Source organism: Ceratina calcarata, unplaced genomic scaffold (assembly GCF_001652005.2).
Source record: "Ceratina calcarata isolate Rehan_Ccalc_2016 unplaced genomic scaffold, ASM165200v1 scaffold267.2, whole genome shotgun sequence".
NCBI lineage: Eukaryota > Metazoa > Arthropoda > Insecta > Hymenoptera > Apidae > Ceratina > Ceratina calcarata.
The window spans coordinates 520,359-540,207 of NW_017148873.1; the positions used below are offsets into that span (position 1 = coordinate 520,359).

Here is a 19,849-nt window from a genome sequence, read left to right on the forward strand (position 1 = left end):
GCTTCAAAGTTCTAATGTCTCATAATATACTACTGCATATCTTTTTTTATATTGCATTTCTTCCGTACAAAGAAATTGATGTCGTTTTTCTCTCCACTTCTCATTTCGATGAATTTCGTAGCTTTGAAACATAATTTAACACCACACGTATAACGTAATTAAATGGTGTACATACACTGTTAACATAATTCAAAACAGCTATGCAAAATTTAGACTAACGAGCTTTCGTGTCTGATTAATTTCTAGGAATGCGCGAAGGGAGATTTCGTGCATGGGAGTATCCATGGTATGAACCCATCATGTACACGAGAGGATATGATTTAAGGGCGCGTTGCTACACGGTGGCCAACTTGATAGTTAACTGTTTTAATTCCCTTAGTTAGTTACATACTTAGTTTACTTCGCCAACGTGCTGGCCGCACAGCTTTGCTATAATTCAATTAGCGTCGCGCCACGCTAACACGACACAAGCTCTGAAGTTGCGAGCAAGACCTCCGCATCTATCAGAAAACAACAATTTATTCTGTTCTTCTTGTATAATGTGACAATTAAATTATGATCTATTTGTTTTCATGATGTAATACATAAAAGTTTTCTCGTGCCCAAAAGTAATTTAGATTTGCGTTAAATATAAGAAAGGAATATTTAACATTTTTCTTAGTACAGATAAATTTTGCAAAGAAAGTGCAAAAATAAAATCTTTTGTCACAACTTTTTTGTAGTACATAAAACCTGTTTCAGACACAACTTAAGTAAGGAAGATTAATGTGTAAAGGAAGATTTTTAGAGAAAAAAAAACAAAAGGGAGACGTATCTATCTAGGAGCGAAAGATCGATGAATCGGTTCGTATTCTATAGGCGAGTGACTCCGCACGGAAAGCGTTTTCTTTCCCAGTGGTCTGACTACAGGCAGAGGAAAGCTTGTTGTCAGCCACTTGTCGACACGTTCCGTCGCATCGTCCGTTCGTTCATTGTAAAAGTCTCACCCCAAAAAACCGCGCGTGTTCGTCATCGCTTCCTTCACGCTGACGCTGTACTTTTCGCCGCGGGACAGTCGTTTTATTAACACGTATTTGTGATTTCAACCATTATTACTAGCCTGACGTGAATATTGCATCGTCCGTCTGTCGAAAATTCGAGTTCACACGTCCATGCCTTTTTCCATTTACCATACGGCTTGATCGTCGACAAATAGGTGAAATTAAATTGAAAGGCATGTTCTTTTAACTTCAGCTCCATGTTTGCTTATTAAAAAATAATCTATTTATTTAGAATAATTGGAAAGTGTTAACAGAAATTGTGGGCTCAAGGACAAAGAGATGCGTCGGAATTGACGCTTCACGCGAGACTATATGTATGCTTTTGATCAAATCTTGTTAAAGAATTAATTTCAGACGGTAATTAATGGCCATATTGTATAAAGACTATTGACTTGCTTTTTAAAACGCGGCCGAGCAGACGGTAAACGAACCGTTCCCTCCTGACAAATATTTAACTGGATGTACAAAATGATGCGTGATCTCCGATTCATAGAATTTCAGCGTTGCGCAAGTTGTTGCAGTGGAAATTAACGCAGCAGTTTCCGAGCATCTATTGGTTTTTCAGAGATCTGAATAATAAATTTCATGATTAAACTTTGAACGATTTGCATATTTTCGCCCGTTTCCGATTCTTAAATATTCTTCGTTAAATACATCCTGTCGCACTTCGCTGTCCAATTCTCTTTTTCTTATTTTGAAAAATACTATTTTTGAATATTCATTCTATAGAACACTTGCCCATTTAATTAATTTCTCGAAGGCAATAATACTCGAATTCCCGGCAATAATATCGCAGCAATCTTTCTTTTATGTACTCTAATGCACTAAAGCCTCTGTTCAAGTGAGAACGGGAGATATTTTTCTTCCAAAGTCTCGTTGTCCATTTGGGATGTGCGAAAAGCGGATTTTATCTATTTATAGAAAAACTGCGTGTACAGAAAATATAAATAATGCATTTAATGTATAGAAACATAGGTGTTGTATATAGGTAGATATATTATAAACATGATCTACTTGGCAAATTTAGGATCTCGCAATATTTGCTCCTCCGAGCGTACTTGAACTGATGCTTTGCACCCCACATTACAGTATTAAAGAAATTCTAGTAGATTTAGTAATAAATCAACTTAATGGGTAGTCAGTTATAATATCTCCAGAAGCATAGAAAATTCTGAAGTAAAATCACCAGTCTCGACACTCCCTGCTTCGCGTTATCAGTATAAATCGCTCTCGAGGAACCGGAGCCTTCTACAAATAAGGGTCCCGATCGTAGAGGTAGAAAGAGAGGGAGAGAGCGAGACGGCTTTACGCAACAGGTAAACGACTGGATTATTGATTCGCCGATTCGACACGGGCTTGCACAGGATCAGGATGTGCGTGTGCCAGACCGCAAAGTGCACGCGCGTGCACCCACGCCCCTGGACGAACACGTAGATAGAGAAACGGAACAAGAAAGGATGGCAAAGGGGTTGCAGTGGAAAAGGGAGAGACAGAGAGATGTGCGGTGTGTACACAGCGTGGAACCGAACGTAGCCGCAATGGTTTCGAATGTGTATTCTCATTTCCAGCGTATTCCCGCATTCTGCTTGCATAGAAGTGCATTAATGCATGCAAAGGATTCCATTGAGCCTGGCTCCAGTCTAATTTCGCGGTGCCCTTTATCCATCGACCGTGCACTTGTTGGCCGCTTTATTATCGGAATAGAGACGTCGCGCGGAATTTATGGAAGCCGCAACGATAACCGCGAAATTCACCGTTTCGCCAACCCTTGATATCGTCCCTACTCCTTTTTCTCTCTCTCTCTCTCTCCCCCTCTCTCTCTCACTTAGAGAGGGATAGATGACTACAATTTCTTTGATCCTCGCGTCAACTCTCTAATATACGCCCGTTCACGCTTCGTCGCGTTCGGGTGTTTTGTAGGGACATGAATGGACCAGGAATTTTGAAATGAAGTTCGAAGTTTAACCCCGTGCGTTTTGGTCTACATGAACCCAGCTATATGTATTTCCATTCATTCATATTCGTTTCTTATTATACATATTTATTGAAATCAAACTCTTATATAATCAGCTTAACAGATGTAATTATTACATTTAAAATCCTAATAAGAAGTGCATATTTCTGTTTCAAGTATTTAACATTGCTGTGATCATTTGTAGAGCTAGCACAGACTCTGTAAATAATTTGAAATTATTTCTCGATTTTTCTGACCGGTTACCGTCATAATTATATTAAAAGGGATGATGCCAATTTTGAAACTGAACAGTAAAATTAGTAAATTTATATCACTTGTTATCCGACTATTATGATGGACATACAGATGTTATAATAATTTGTAAAGTGCATATTTTACAACTAAAATCGTATCAGAGGCAACGAATTTGACTTTTGAATGCATGCAATCAGCATTTCGTGCACACAATCAACATTTCATTCTCGTTTTCATTTTACATACTCGGCATGACAAAAGTGGTCGGTCGTCTCGAAAACTGATTCGATCTCAAAATGTATATTCTCGCAAGAGCACGCGTATCGAAAATATGCATAATAAATAAGTGTTCAGAATTCATGCGAGTTTATGCGATTCCCCGTGGGAGGTGGAAGTCTGTCGAAGGTTTCACGCATCTTTTTCCACGGGAAACGACGGGAAGTCGACGACGTAGCGGTATCTGAATGCGTTCTAGGCGGCGAAAGGTAGATTCAGATTGAACGTTATTTTACCTCGTGACTCAAAGCAACCTTCTTCTTCTTCTTATCCCGTTTGCCATCCCGGCGAGGGAACGGAGAAAGAAAAACATTCTGTCGCGTACCTGTTTCCCTTTCTCATTCAATTTGATCGCACAGAGATTAGTGAAATCGGTTGTTTTATCAGTCCGTTGTAAAAATTTCAATAAACCAGCCAGTCAAAAAACTAAGATCATTCGATCGGATGTTAAACACGTTATTCAACTTTAAATGGCATGTGTTCAGTTTTATTCTTAACTGTACGAAGGTGTTTTTGGTATACAAATTAGTGAGACTTGAAATTATTTCATTGTTCAAAGAATTACTGCATATAGGAGTTAAGTACCGGCGGAAAATTTCAACGAAAAAGTCGGAAAGTTCGATTTTTATTAACGAATAGAATTCCCATTTCGTTCTCGTCCACTTATCCATCGTATGTACACGCGCGACTGATTGTCCACCGATACTCGGGGAGAACATTGAAAGCACCGCGAGCCGTGCTCGTTCGAAATCGATTAAAATCAAAGGAAAATAGTGAAGGAGCGGGTACCCGAAATTGTCCAAGTATCCTCGGTTAACCGGGTATTATCGTTATTTTACGTCAGCCGTTGGCGAAATTAATGGCTCGTCGAAACAAAAGCGTATAATAAAAGTCAGCCCCGGGGGCAAACGGACGAGCGACGACGAAATGCCAATGCGCCGCTACCAAAGGAACCGTTTGAAAAGCATGCAATGCCTACATGATATAATGTATCGTATTGGCTTTATGCCGGCTCAAGTCGACGCGCCATTGCAAGAAACTACGGTAATTCCTATCAAGCGTATTATTATTATTAAAAAACGTATGCTCCGACCAAATCGGATTTCAATTCGGGGATCCTTCGTGGGGACAAAGGCTCTAAAACGTGCACTCGGTACCGGAGCTTTTAAATTCGCGCCGCTCCGAGATTCGTATTAACCGTAAAATTGCTTGTCAAATGGTAACAAAGGCGGCAAACGAATGGGATATTTTTGCGTTTAAAAAGTTACACAGTTAGCTTTCGTGTGTTTGTAAAAAAGAGGGAGGGGTGACAGTAAAAGAGTAGCGCACGCGATCGTTTTACGGTGTATAAGCGGGTCTCTGCGGTAAAAATTGTTGTTTAATAAAAGTCACGCGCGGTGGTTAATCGTTGCATAAAGCAGCCCGTAGACGATGGTTAAACGAAAAACGCGTGCACGTATCAGTGAATTGAAAATTCGATTCGACCACCGATCCATGCCGCGTGATTTCTGCCGCGATGTTTTTTCACGATTTCCCATTTGTTGTTTTATTTTCGAGGACATCAACAGTTGAGCGATTTAATAACTACTGCATTGACAAGATAAAATCAAAAGATTTATGGCTTCCTGTGCATACTGTGTTTAAATAAAAGTGTAGCCCTATTCCTAAAATAAGTTAATCAACTGTTTATTAAAAATTACTATTCAATCAGTGTATGTGTACGATTAATCAAGTATAGACTAGTATCAATTGAATCATCAGGGAATAGAAGTTAGTTAGTAAAAAATACTCTCCTGATATTCGGTACAATTTCAAGTTAATTTGGATGTATTTGCTAGAATTATTGTTCTGTGCTTTGGCCGCGGTGGCCGGTATCGGTCGGCTGGTCGCTAATCATATTTCTCTCGCGCGGACACGGCTCGCATAAAAGAGCGCTTGTAGCCGATGTTTAGCCATGTCGTCGCGCCGTTTTGTAATGTTTTTTCGCGAATTACGGGAGGACGGAGGGACGGGGTAGTTAGTTTTTCGCATGCGGGCGTGGCACGAAATATGATATCGAAACAAAAAAACAGTACTGTTAAACAATATACCGGGAGCAGCGGGTGCGACGCGGCTGGAAATCGGATTCGACGTGCCGCCCCGTCCGGGGACACATCGATAAAAATAAAAAGTGTCAACAAAGTTCAAGTGGACATAGCCTACGCCTAGCTGTAGGTACCGTTGTTTGCGGATTTTTTTCTGTTACCTTTTTACCTTTTTTATTTTGGTTTCAAGCTTAAAGCATCGAGCGCGCAGATACGGATTATCAATTTAAAGATTTATTCCGAGGGATTCACGTGGATTATGTTTTTCGAGATGCGTTGTTCGAAAGGGATCATTTTTTATTGCTAAATGCCGTGGGAGTGAATACAGAAATTATAGTTTTGATCATACTCAAAGTAATTAAAAGGTGTATTCATAATTTACACAAGTTTACGAATTAATTTTAATATTGTATTTGTACAACTGTGAAAACACTTTAAAAATGTGTACATGTTAATGTGCAATCTGAAGTGTAGATTGTTTGCATGGAATAAATTTTATTAATCAGAGATGAATAAAAATATTCAAAATATTAGATTATACAAACGATTAAGTATAATGATTCGACTCGACTTTTTAACGTCTTAACAATTTTTAGACAACTGACTTTCATTTCTTTCGTGACAAGAAATTTGTGAAATATAATGATTATGAAACGGTTTTGAAATCAGGGATCTTTTTCAGACCCACATGAAACATGGTTACTTTTCTTCGTCAATAATCGATCCATACAGAAGCATTACATTTTCTCTTGTACTATTAAGTACAAGATAGCTGATAGCAACCTTCCATTCAGATGACAACTAGAACCAAAGGTTTTATGTAGAAAGTCAGCCTAAAGTTTCTGTCTCCTGTTTCCTATTTCAACTCGTCCTAAGAACAGGAATCGTTCTTTTTTGGTTGCACCGTGTCACAATGATTTACCGCGTTAACTCGTTTCGTTTCAACGTCGGTTACGTATCCGCGATCGATTCGTCTACTTTCTCGTGCCTTCTCCTCCCTACACTGGGAATAACATCCGCGGTTGTTGAAACGTGGTGAAACACGGAATACTCGTCTCAAACGATGTGTTAAACTACGTGATAGAACAGCCGCATTCGAGATCTCCACGTCTTACTCCCACTGAAGATATTCCACAAGTGTACGTTCTCTTGAGATACCAGTCCGATCAGTAATATATAACGAATGAAATTAGTTTCCTTTATAGTAACAAGTTAATTAACAATTTTGCCTCGCAACGCGTGGCGATAAAAAATAAAAATATTCAAAAATAAGAGAAAAATCATATGATTATTCTCTGCTGCATTTCATGAAGCGTCGTTCGTTTATAAAAATGTAGAGATTTGTGAAATGGTTCCATAAATCTAAGGAAATACATATTTAAACGAAACGTTGCGTGATCTAAAATACGTCTTGGGACGCAAACGTCTGTTCATAACGTAGGATACTTGGTCAACGGAAACGATTCTGACTTTCGAGCAATTCCCACCTCAGTTACCACTGATTACTGGGATCATATCGCAATTTCCCCGAAAACCTCTGGGAGAAGCTGGCCCAACGCCACCTGTTAAGACCAATGTACAGATCGCTAAAGACGGATGAGTCCGATTTATTGACAGAATCGTGCCACAGCCGACGCTTCTTATGTAAGTCTCCGCTTCTTGCGTAACTCCTGTCCATGACAGATACAGAGAATTAGAGAGGCATCTTCTATACGTTACCAGACCGTCTTTGTAACACGTCTGAACTGGTACTCGTGATTCTTCCCTTTGACGATGCTTAAGCTTCGTTCAAGCACGTGTTGCTCCATTCCACTCAACGCTGAATTCCCTCAACGATTCTTCGATCCGATAGAATTTTTATGTTATACACATATAATAGCACTTAACTAAACCAATTTAATCTCACAAGAATACAATCAGCAAAAACTTGTATTCCTTGTATAATACGAATGAAATGAAAATGTGTATCATATTCTTTTATGTGCAATTTTGAATGTGTGCATCCATTTCATTCATAAAAGACATCTCTAAAAACTTATTACAATTTATTAATGCCATTTAATTATTATTTGTTTATAATTAGGTATTATCGATTCATGTCTCTCGAAAAAATCCCGAACAGTCTCTTATTTCATCACTCAGAATGCGCATGAACTCGCCAGAACTCCGTGGACAAATCTGTTATTTCTAAACAAAGCCAGTCCCGTGGACGATTTCGTCCGAACACGGTTCAATCTCCATACAGAGCGAAGAGCATATTCCCATGACTCGCGACACGAGTACGATCTTACTCGTACAGACAGAACAAGCAATGTCGTCGTCGTATTCATAAAAGACATCTCTAAAAACTTATTACAATTTATTAATGCCATTTAATTATTATTTGTTTATAATTAGGTATTATCGATTCATGTCTCTCGAAAAAATCCCGAACAGTCTCTTATTTCATCACTCAGAATGCGCATGAACTCGCCAGAACTCCGTGGACAAATCTGTTATTTCTAAACAAAGCCAGTCCCGTGGACGATTTCGTCCGAACACGGTTCAATCTCCATACAGAGCGAAGAGCATATTCCCATGACTCGCGACACGAGTACGATCTTACTCGTACAGACAGAACAAGCAATGTCGTCGTCGTCGCACGACGACGACGACGGTCGATTGTCATTCGCGTTAGGTCAGCCTCGTCGTGTTCGTCGCGTCTTTCGAGAATGACGACGACGCGACGGAGCGGAGCAGTAGTATCCACTCTTCCGTAGTAACCGAGACAACACGCCGCGCGAAACCGCACCGCGGCGTAGCATAGGAAAACAGTAATCACAGAGTAACTCGTGGAGGAAGGCGAGAAAGCGATAGAGGCGAGAACTTCGAGGGAAGGTGTCGGATCGAGTTGGCTGTAGTGTAATACAAGCCGCAATGCATACAAATGTCATTTCCACCTCTCGAGAATCACCTCATCCTTTTCTCAACTTCTGCTTCCTTCCTTCCTTCCTTCCTTCCTTCCTGTTTGAAATAATTAGGTGCACTGGATATTCACAGCCACATGGCACGTGTACGTACAAAATAGTTTCGTTGATTTCTTTTGAAAACATATTTAATTTAGAATGATGGCATCTCGTAAGCACGTTGCTATCGTATATTTGTAGGTAATAGGTAACTTTGATTGTAATGATATTTATTGATCATGATTAGGAGAATATTTATTTAAATAGTTAATAATAAATAAAATCTTAGTGCAATAAGTATACGTATATTACTGAATGCATGGTGCAATTACCATTGAAATTATTTATCTATCCAGAACAGATTAAATCCTGTTGGTATATTAAGAGCCAGCTTGTGTAGACAATCGCAGATTCTCCTTTGACTCGATCAAGTGCGCGCTCGCGCGTGATCCACGCGCGGAACCTTGTCGAACCTCTCTGTATACGTGTCTATCGAATCTGCTAACAATGAGATCTAATATCGTCTACCGAATTATGCAGCTCCTTCGCTGCACGAGATCTCCCGACGCAACACGCCTCTTCCTCATACCATCTCCCCTATTCCGCCGCTACTACTCTCTTCCCGACACCTCCATAACCAAGCAAGCACGCAGAGTAATCGAGTAGTCCGTCCGTTACCGCGAAATCGAAACCGGCGAATTTTCTTCCGACGACAATCGGCGCACGTGAACGCACCGCACGATGCAAACGGAGCACCGGAACGAGAACGAGCTGCCTTTGGACAAAGGATAGGCAGAACCCGGTTTGATTCGAGCATTCCTGCTCGCCCAGGGGCGGACTCTCGATTCTCTGATCAGACATGATTCGATCCTATTCCCGGTAATAGACATCGAACGAGTCGGTGTAAAAGATATCACGAACTGCTTTAATTGGCATCGTTCTGTTAAATTTCAAAGTATGTACAACTTCGCTCAATGATTCTCGCCCCGTTTTTTATTTTGTTAATTTGCCCTAGGAAGATAAACCCCGAGAATAATATATATATATATATATATATATATATATATCTCTGTGCCTAACATTTTCAATGTTCATTTACTTGCTACATTTTCTACCACGTTACTCCAATTGCTTCAATGCGAACTGTGCATTTGATTCAAAGCAAACTTGAAACATGTCGATGTAAAATCGAATTCTTCAAACGAAATGAGCACGTTTTCGCGACTAGCATTGCGCAGCTTTTCTTTCCCGTCATAAAAACACCATATAAACGTAGTTTAAAGACAAACGCGCATCGTAACTGAATCCCATTTAACCAGTCGGTTGCTTTCCTTTTTATACCGCGTTGCTCCACGACGCGCCGCAACCGAGACGACATAACGGATGTTAAGAGAAGGTAATACACCAACGCAGCGGTTTGTACCGCGACGGAAAATGGCATGTACGTGCTCGGGTCTACTATCAAAATGTTGTTTGCGATATCGTTCGATATCTTTTCGCCGTCTCGCTTTGTGAATTTTTAGGGAGGCAAAACAATGTTTTCAGCAAATGAGCCGGTGATGCATAGAATAATAAAAAGATCAAAATTCTTTAAAAATTCTCAAGAAAGACAGTAATACTCATGTCACCATGTTCTAAAGAATAAAACTGAAAGATCCGAATTATCGATAGTACTTCCGGTTTATTCACGACCGGAAGTTAGCGTTTTATGTTCCACGGTGGCTCGTAAAAATCTTCGAGCCGCGTAATCGTGCGGCTTTGATCCCGAAATAAAATTCCTCGCCGTCTCTGAAGTTTCAGTTCTGCAGCATTGGTGGCTGCGTTAGCGAAACACCGTCACGTTGAAAAGCGTACAGCTATCCCCCGCGTGTTGTTACACCGGAACGTGTACGGCGTGACACGTAGAGGAAGTCTACTAACCAAAAGAAAAATTGTCAGCGTGGAACCACTGATGATTTTGTTTACACGCGAAGCTTCTCTTTTTTTTGCATTGTGACATGGAGATGATAGTGTTATCCGTTCCTTTATGTTCCCAACCCGCCTCTCTGTTATCCTCTCAGCGAATTCTCTTTATTCTTTCCTTTTTCGAGACAGAGATTCCCTGAATCAAATTGAATAAACGCTGTGAGCGAAATGGGTGGTACGTAATATGCAGTTACTCTTTTCTTTTTTTGAACGAGCTGTCTTCCACCGTTATTAAAGGTTTTATTCAATTTTGTATTTTGCGGGAGAAAAGACAAAATGTCTAGCATCTTCATTCCCTACAGCCATTATGAATCTCGAATTTATCACAGTTCATCCTACTTATACAAAGCAAAAATGCACAGAAAACAATGGCGCTTATAAAACAAAGCGATAAATCCGCATTCGATCACCCTTTCCTATCATCGTGATCGTCAAGCAAGCTCAATGTTGTCAAAAATGACAGGTTTCCCCTCCATCAAATTCTCACGTAATAAGCGTACTGCCACTCTGATAGAAATAGGTGGTTGAAAGCGTCAATCCGAGATTTCGCAGAGTGTAACCCTCGGTCGAAGACAACAGACCTTTTCCATTTAGCAATTTACGGCGCGTCAGTCGACAATGCATTTCGTACGATACGACGCGTTCCTCCACCCTTACAGGGACGATCGATGCATCGAGTCAATTAAAATGTCGCGACAGACAAAAAGATCATCAGCCGTAACAATCGCGGTAGTGATTAAGGCCGGCCGCGTAATTATCGTCGCTATCCGTCGTTGATAGTTCGCCGAGATTAAACCCGTTCAACCGGTGTGCGTCGTCGCTCAGCTCGCTTGATTGATTTCTTTTTCTAAGATTCCATCGTCGCAAGGAAGAATATATTATTGAATCATTAAAGAGTTTTCACTGAAAATGATCATTTATTTATATTGATATTGCAATATGAGGAAATCGTTATCACTAGGTATTGTCTGATTCGTTCTGCCCATTTTCAGCCAACGAACGAGCATGGAATGGACATATTTTTGTGACCGCCATACACGGACGAAATAAATTTATAAATTCGGATGGCGTTACGTTAAAAGCGAATAAAGTAGCTTCGCCAGGCATTAGCATTATTTCGTTTGGAGTATGTAACATTCCGTTTGCATGTCAATTGAAGATTTTATGATAAAAATCCGGGCCGGATTCGCAAAACCGCGAGTTAAAACCGTCGTCCGACCGAAGCGAGGGCGAAATTAAAATTCATACTCGTTCGAATTAATTTTCCTTTCGCTCTAAGATAGATCTTCATCCTTGCATAAATTCACTTCCTCCTTTTACGGGCTTCATTACTTATCGTAATTTTACAGGCTATTATTCATCGTTAATGTCCCGCTGCAGAAACGGTATCAAGGATAATCACTTTAATATTTTGCAATGCTTGGCGTTAAACAACCGACTTATGAGTACCAAGTAAACTCTTTGCTTCGAAATTTTATCACGGTGAAAAACAAAAATAACATACAGGAAAATGGAGGTAAAACTACAGACACTCCATGCCGATATTAGAATCCGTTCTTTATTAGCAGCTAATGTCTCTACTTTCTTATTATGGGTAAAATTATTATGGCCATTAATATATTTAACTATTCGATTGATCGAATCTAAAATTTTTAGCTCCAGGCGGATTAAAGTGAAAGACTGAAAGTGCTTAAATATTTTTTTTTGTTTTCTGCTTCCTAATTTATATTACTGTAATGGGAAGGCAAATGAATATAAACAGGAAGAATGGCGAATCGCTGCTTTTATAATAATTCGATTTCATTTCTGTCACGGTCGGTAATATTTTTATTTAATCTTGAAAGGAACTCGTACGTGCGTTAGCGATGGGAGAGAAATTTTAAAAGTTACTTTACGCCGGCGGTTTTATAATTATTTCGAACCGGCTACACTCTCGAATGTTTAATATTAAGTACATTGCGTTACGATGTATACGTCGTACAAACTTTAAATTGGTTGCATACGAATTTCATTAAGGGCGTAACAAGCAATATCCACGGGAGCCGTGTCTTTTTTCAAATCACCTTCATATTGCAGTCATTCATTTTTCCAACTTACATTACTATTACTTACTTCATGTATGTCATTTTTTTAATTAAGCTTCAAATAGAATGCAACAGAAATGTTTAAACGAAATAAGAAAATTTGAAAAATCTCGCGTGATAAAGTGTAACTCTTTGTGAGCTGTAGTTGCGAGTTAGAACGACGAGGAAAACAAAGTGAACACTTTAGAGTGCCATTAATTAGGCCCTTCCACTAAAATTACGCCTGGAGCCTGTGGTTCAATCGTTTTACGACGTAGCAACAGAATATTCTTGACAGACTCGATGTAGTATAATACGCTTGTGAAGTTGCGAAGACCTTCCTTTCGCCTTCGTCTTTCATTACTTATTTACCACAGCTATTTTACTTATCTCATAATTTATTTAATTATTGTTTGTCTGACACGTGTTCATTTAACAGTAAGTTGGATATTCTGAATCAGTAATTCAGATGGATGATATAATTCAAGCTGCACACAATGTGAGTACTGATACGATTTATTGCCATTAAGTGAATTTCGCACATTTCTCATTTATGAGATACAATCGTATGTAAATATCAAAAGAGTCTAGTTTCGTAATTTTCGTTATATCATGATGTGAATTAAAAAAGGTGAGATGCAATTAGTTTGATTTCGTACATATACTTACTTCATATTAAAAGATTCTCGGAAAAATTATGCTTTTTAACTTGTATATGTCATTAGCGAAACGGATAGCATAAACACAAGTATCGTTTATTAAGCCACTGAGACAAATATACGAAAGCGAAGCTCAACTTATTACAGCCATTGAGATTCGTTTCCGAAATGGCGACTGGTATTCAGTTTATTTCCAGTTTCGCAGCGGGCGAACCACGAATGAGAAGACAGTTTAATAACGAGCATATTACTCGGGAACGCATCGTGCGGACGTGTTTACTCAGGATTTGTTAGCGCTTCCTTGCGATTCGGTCGCTTTTATAGCTGGAACAGCAGCCGCGGCAGTGTTCAACGGGTTCGATACATGTTTTATCACGTTTCGTATTACTTTGGAGCCACCCGAACGTTTTCTGGACCGAGCGAAACGCGTTTAGCGTTTAATCATTTATTCATTTCGCGCCTGGAACGGGAAAGATTCCCGCCGTCCCCTTCTCTATCCCACCGCCTTGCGTTGAATGGCGAAAAGGAATTCGTAACGAAAAGCTCTGACAGAAATACAAGCTCTGCAACGCCTGTCAGTGCAACGCGCCGCGCCGCGGCGTCCCGTTAATATTTGCTTTGAATATTTCATCGCTTATTTTCGTACGCGTTCCCGCCATTGTCCAGTTTTGCGGATCTTCAGCGCCAGGCTTTGTTCTTCAGATAAATTTAGAATTCCTTGTTTGCAGAGTATGATTTGATAAGAATCGATAAATAAATTCGAATAATTGTTTTAAGCTAGTCGCTTGGTTTTTTATATTAAATTTAATTTACGTGAAATCATGTCTCAAATATCATAGTATATGTAATTATTATAATCGAGGATCAGAAATTATCAACTTTTCCTAAACTTTAAAGTTAATAAGCCATAATCGATTCGCCGATTAGAAAACAAAAAACAGAAATCTGAAAACAAAAGTATTATAAAATTTGTTAATCAGCGGCCCAGTATGGCACAAGTTAATCAGAACTGTTCTCTTTTTTTGAAGATAAGAAAATCAATTATAAAGTCAAGGTTTAACGAGATAACAAAAAGGGGGATTAAACGAAGACAAGAAAAGTTAGTGAACAATGCCTTAACTTTCAGGCTAAACTTTGGGGCACTTGAGCGAAAAGTTTTTAATCTCTACAAAAACGAAAATATAGTTTCGGTGTCAATTTTTGTATTTAGAAAAAATAATATAGTAACAAAATAATTCAATTATTTTATTCATTCGTCATATGTCTTAATTAATATTTTCCATGATAGAACAAATCCTTGACATTGCAATCCTTCATTATTTTTCATGAACTCTTTAATCAACTATCATTTTTATCACTGAAATAGAACTATTCTATCCTTCATCATTTTCATCAACTTTCCCACTTCGAAATCTTAAGTCTCCCAGCGGTTTTCTTCTACAAAGAAAGAGGGAATAAAAAGAAATATACAAAAAAGGAACGGTTGGAACGTTATGGGTAAATAATTCAGCAAGAGATATATGAACACCGTGTGATCGTTGATCGTGATAGCCAAGCAATACCATAAGAGCGGCCGGTTTCGACTAGTTTCTCGCGAAAACGCTATATTTATACTTTCCCGAGCGAGCGAAGTATTCCTCATGGGAAGGATTATAGAGTTACCAGGTTCTCGACTACAATAAGCACGTCGTACACTCTCGCTCATAAGTTTTTGGAGAAATTACCAATTTTTAATCTAATAGTTTCTAACTATTCAATAATCTAAAGTATTCCACGTAAAATATATACTAATTGTAGCGTAATAAATCGGTGTACACTTATGGAATTTTAGAAAACTTTATCGTCTATTGATTAAAATTTCTTAATCGTCAATGTCCAGCAAAAACTATCCTATCAACCTGCATGACATTTTGAGGGTAACTTCCTACCATGTTATAGATGTTCTCTAATTGTAAGTGAGAATTTGTCGAAAGTCGACAACTGAGAATAAAAATGGGATAAAATGTGTTTCTCTGTCTTGAATATCTTTTTAATCTGACGAGATATTACACTTATTCTGATAACAAAATGTCACTTTATAAGAATACTAAAGACCGATTTATTTCCCACCTTAAAGGCTAAGACTTATGAACGGAGTTGTACGTAAATGTTAACCGCGTTTCTGTCATGGTGACGTGGTTTACTAGGCTTTCTGTTTCACGTCTACTCGTTTTTACCCATCGTCGCGAACAATCAAACCTAACTGCTACGATTTAATCCTTTTTACTGCTGTTTAGAGATGTTATATTTTCGCCGCGCGTATTCCATTAACGGCCGCGAGAAACCTGGAAGACAGCACCTCGATACAATTGCGAAGGAAACTATGATCGTAGAACGATTCGTGAATCGAGAATGGGTAACACCATATTCGTTGAAAGTATGAGCATCAACTTTGACTCATTGTTCGTAGCAAAATCTCGTTCAAATTTTTCTGCGCGTATGAAATACTGAATAACAACAAACGTTAATAACGGCTCGATTGCCTCGAAATTGAACTGTGAAATAGCCAATTACGAATACATTGATAATTATGTTAATATGTAATTATCCGAGTGAAATACGTCGACAGATCGGTGAATTATGATGGTAAAATGGTTATCCTTTAATTACTTTCGATATAAACAAACAATGATTGCGCAATTTCGGTGGATAATAGTTAGTATACAAGATCATTCCACATTTATAACTTCCTGCATTTCTAAATGAAAGAACAAATCATACACGAAAATAAGAAAATGAATAAACATTGAAATAATTAGACGAAATAAGAAGATGAATAAAACAAAGCGTAGCAATTCATTAAGCTTATCTAATCTACCGTCAGGTCGAGGATGCGTCGGGATTAATTATTCGCGTAAAAAGCAATTAGTTATGAAGGCGAAAGAACTTTACACGCCTTCACGGACGATCAAGGGAATGAACGAAGATGTGCGCCACGCGTATTTCCCTGTTCAAACCCCGGTCCGCGGGTGACGTAATGACGGCTAATTGCGACCGATTGTTAATACGAAGCTTTCCAGTAAAACGAGGAAGAGGCGACGCGGAAACAATGGCTCTCAATTAAATTCCTCTCTTATCCGTAGTGTCTATCTTGCGATAGAAGTGCCGGAACAGAAACGCCGCCGCCGCCGCCGCCGCCGCGCTCTTCGCACAGTTCACCCGTGTCATCCCTGTTCCTCGTGCTTTTCGGATACTCATTACGCAATCGTTCAAGCACAATGGATATGTCATTCGTCAAGAAAAATTTTCACATTAAATAGTAATAAGATGTTTTTTAAATTACTGCCAGTCTTGCTGTTTAAGAAGAAAAATCAGGATATCGTGGTAACACGTTGCAAGAAGATTTGTGCAATAAATCCCGGCGGAGAGATGCATCGTTAATTTCTTTTAAGAGAAAATCGAGCAATTTATAAGGGCACAGATGGTGCTACGACACAATGTAAAAATTGATTTAGCGATAATGTAAACCGATTAACCGCATTTATAAGTTTCCCCGACCCATTTAAGAACACGGATAGCGAGATATTTTATCAGTTCTACGAGCGTCGGCAAACCGAAAGCTTATTTCTCTTTATCGATTTTGCTCGACGTGAGTTATTATGGTTGCCAATGGAAACTGTGTGTGCAAGCTTGGTCAGTCGTCGGACCAGCATCGCTTCGAAAATTCGTTCTTACGTATCTTCTTTTACCCTCTCCGTGACTTCTTTCATACTCTTCTTGTTCGCTGTTATGTCTCCAGACGTCTTCCGCCAGGAAACATTGAACGTCAAAGTTCCGCGCACGTCTCGTCGTTAATCCTGATAACTCTCCTCGTGCTTGAGTCGTTCGATCTGACCCTGGGGTCAGCAGATTGTCTGTATCACGAAATTTTTATCTCGTTTTCGTAAGGGCTCGTTCGACGAAGCTTGCGAAGGAAATTCCGTTTAGAACCGAGTCAGAATTCGAATTCGACGAAGCTTGAGAAGGATTAGGGCTGCATCGACTTTTTAATCGGTCTCTGATTCGAAATTAATTGGAAACTCGAAACGCGATAGAATCGATGGTGAATCCGCTCCGTGAGAAGAAGTAGAAACGCGTAGCAAGCGTCGACTTGCGGTGTCGCAAGATCCATTGTAAAGGAACGCGGTGGAATTACAATCGTCACGTTCGTTCGGGTCGAGCATTCGGTAATAACTTGTCGCCTCGTCGACGCCTTTCCTCGCGGAAGAAAGATGGAACAGAGAAATGCGTGGTTAACGCACTTACGCGCCCGTAAAACCGACATGACGGGGCGAAAAGAAAGGGAGAATCGTGGTTACGAAACCGCATGATAGTTGCGTCGCCTTTGTCGGCTGGAATTCGCATTACTCTCGCGGCTTAATGAAATGTTTGCACGCCGCGCGGCCATTTCGCAATTCGTTGCGATTAACTGAGAAAAAATCAGCTCAAACAAGGAGAAAATAACGAAATAATGTTCTCGCAATAGAAAGAATTATGCATTTCGTAATTTTTGTCCGATCGAAAAGTCTGAAAAAAATGTAAAGGCTTTTTATCTGTCACAAGCATGCATTATTCAATCGTATACATGGAATGAAATCGAGAATCCTACGTTTAATAATTATTTAAAGCACTCTTCATACGTATAAAATGATCAGTTATCAATCCATTGAATTATTTGAAATTATTCGTAAAATCTTTCAATTATTCGAACGAATATTAAATTGTCAAAAGGCACTCAACAGAAAAATCAAAAGGAAAGGCCATTACTGTTGTTGATCCTTTCTCAAAAAAGCAAATAGTTGATATTTTTAAGACAAATGAAAGTAATTTTTGATGGTCGACATGAAATTCGATTTGACGCTGTTTGTCAGGCAAAAATCTCAATGCAGAATATTCAGACGGGGAACATTTATATGTTTGGCTCCCATGGTATTTCCGTTATCGTTCAACCATTATTTGAACGACTTTTAATGAAATAATTGTCGGAAATAATTTGTAGAACAAACGTCGAGATAGAAACGATCGAACGGTGCACGGTTATATCCAGCGATCTCCTCTACAATCGACCAGTATTCAAGTGTTTTTAATAAATTATTTCAAACGTTCAAAGATTTTATGTATCCTGATAAAAAATAGATAAGAATGTTATTACAGGAAATTGTAAGATACTTAAGAACCGCGTGAATGACAAAGCAGCCGACTTTTGATGATCGATCCGCTCACCGGGCTTCGTCTCCCTCCGTCTCCATTGTATCGGTTCGCCAGAAGCGGAAAACGGAACGAAGGTCTAGTCTAGAGTCTAGACCAACCGGTGGCACGGGCCACGGTACACAAAACAAATATGAGGAGACGACGAGGACGACGAGCAAAACGAGCACCAAGCGGTGTAGGAGTACGTGTACTAGGTCGGGCATTTCTCTCCGAAGGAGCGGTTCTGTAACCTGTTGCTCCATCCTTGAATTTGTCTAGGTTAAGCCTCTTTGCCATCCCACTCGACGCGTGCACGCTCGTTACTAATTCATTCTCGGCGAATTCGGGAATCACCGTCCCGAGAATCCGATTACCGGCCACCGCATTCGGTTTTCTTCTTTCTCACCATCTTCTCACAATCTCGTTTTTATGATTGGTTCTTCACGATTAGAGAAATCGGATTAAAAGATTGTGAAAGTAGTAGAAAACCGACCGGTTAATTATTTGTTACTGTTTCATTGACGTATCATAATCGATTTTTAATGATCTTCCGCTTCGGAATAAGTCTACGGACCGCACAATTAGCTAGCTGTCTGGATTGGCTTCTCCTAGGTGAAAATCCAGTATATATAAATCTAAATATTAATGGAGAATACTCAAACGTTCTCTCCTACCGAATATTTATTTCGACGTTAATGAACTGTGTGCTACTGATGCTTTTCTAAAATTTCACCCTTTCACTTTCAGTAACGATTTAATGTCACGACTTGTACATCGGTATGACACGCATGCCAATTAACTGCGATGCTGGTCACGCACGTGTTCTTTGCTAATAAATTCCATGAAAATCGAACAAGACAAACGGAATGCATTAAATATATTAGATTAATAAGAGCCGAGAAATTAAGGGAAAAAACATGAAAATGTATGAATTACTTCATCGTTTTCAAATTATCGTCATTATCAACAAAGCGCCTAATTAAATTCCTCAAAACGTGAATACTTCGTCGAGTTTCAAGAACGTATTTACATGACCACGTAAGTAGCACGAAAGAGGAATTTGAAACTTGTAAAGAAAGTATTTGAACCAAAGGAAAACGCATCTTGTCCCGTGTACAGGTCTTACATGACCCAGTGCAATCGTGTATGCTTCATTTACGTCGTTTAATCCTCGCGAATTAACTTTCTCCCGTTCTTCGTTCCGTTAATGACTACGAGATTACTCGGAGTTCCATCGTAAGTAGAACTGGGTCTCTTCAAAGATTCCAAGACTCGTCTTGTTAAGTGTTATTCAGTTCTCTACACGTATTCCTTTTAAATTATTTCAAGTGAATTTATCGCACGAAGTTACGAAGTGAATGAAATATTTTGTAGCTTTTACTGTTCCTTATGTCTAATAA

General features: G+C 39.2%; 2 protein-coding genes across 19 annotated transcripts in view; one reads left to right on the forward strand and one right to left on the reverse strand.

Annotated features, from left to right (window-relative positions):
- The window catches only part of qin (tudor domain-containing protein qin), a 208,500-nt gene that overhangs the window by 155,058 nt on the left and 33,593 nt on the right, over positions 1–19,849 (forward strand). The window lies entirely within an intron of this gene.
- Positions 1–19,849, reverse strand: part of LOC108623421 (uncharacterized) — a 69,070-nt gene that overhangs the window by 24,408 nt on the left and 24,813 nt on the right. The window lies entirely within an intron of this gene.